We start from the raw sequence: 615 nt of genomic DNA on the forward strand, positions 1-615 counted from the left end.
CTTAAGGAAAAAGGTTTGGAACCATGGTTTTAGGCCATAAGGCCAAACAGATGTCTTTTTTAGGTTCAAGATCTGAGCTGTTGGTTATAAAGGCTCACTGTCTGCATATTGATTCCTGTCCTGACCTTTGTCTTGCAGTCCTGTGTGTTAATCTACACTGTGGTGATCATGACTCAAATGCCTTTCATAGTTTAGTATCAGAGTCAAATGACTTTTCGTCATTGTGCAACCTCTTCTCTGGCTTAAAACGGCATCAATATTCCCAGCAGCACCACCCACAACTCAATTAAATGTGTCCTTTATTTCTCATTGGCAGCGGCAGCCCCCTGTGTGCCAACCAGCCTCAAACGCAGAATATTCAGCAGAGTGGTTGGTTGAATCCAGATAATATAGTTGTTTACGGTGTCCTTCAGTGTAATTTACATAGAAAACGCATTGAAATAACACCACATACCATTCAGTGATTTGCATGTCTTTTTCAGAGGTGAAAGAAGTACCAACACCACCAATATTCCATTACAAGTATTATATTTATATATTTATTCAAAGTAATATTTAAACTTACAGTAAGGAGTTTTAACTGGTTATGATACAGTCTCAATTTTAATACTGATG

The 615-nt window shown here is 38.0% G+C and overlaps 1 protein-coding gene across 1 annotated transcript in view; it reads left to right on the plus strand.

Moving 5' to 3' along the window:
- Positions 1-615, plus strand: part of LOC118341503 (alpha-2-macroglobulin) — a gene marked incomplete in the record, with an annotated part of 33048 nt that overhangs the window by 1025 nt on the left and 31408 nt on the right.

The sequence above is a fragment of the Morone saxatilis genome, unplaced genomic scaffold, assembly GCF_004916995.1.
Source record: "Morone saxatilis isolate NCDOM2014 unplaced genomic scaffold, NCSU_SB_2.0 Contig8, whole genome shotgun sequence".
In the NCBI taxonomy this organism is placed as follows: Eukaryota; Metazoa; Chordata; class Actinopteri; family Moronidae; genus Morone; species Morone saxatilis.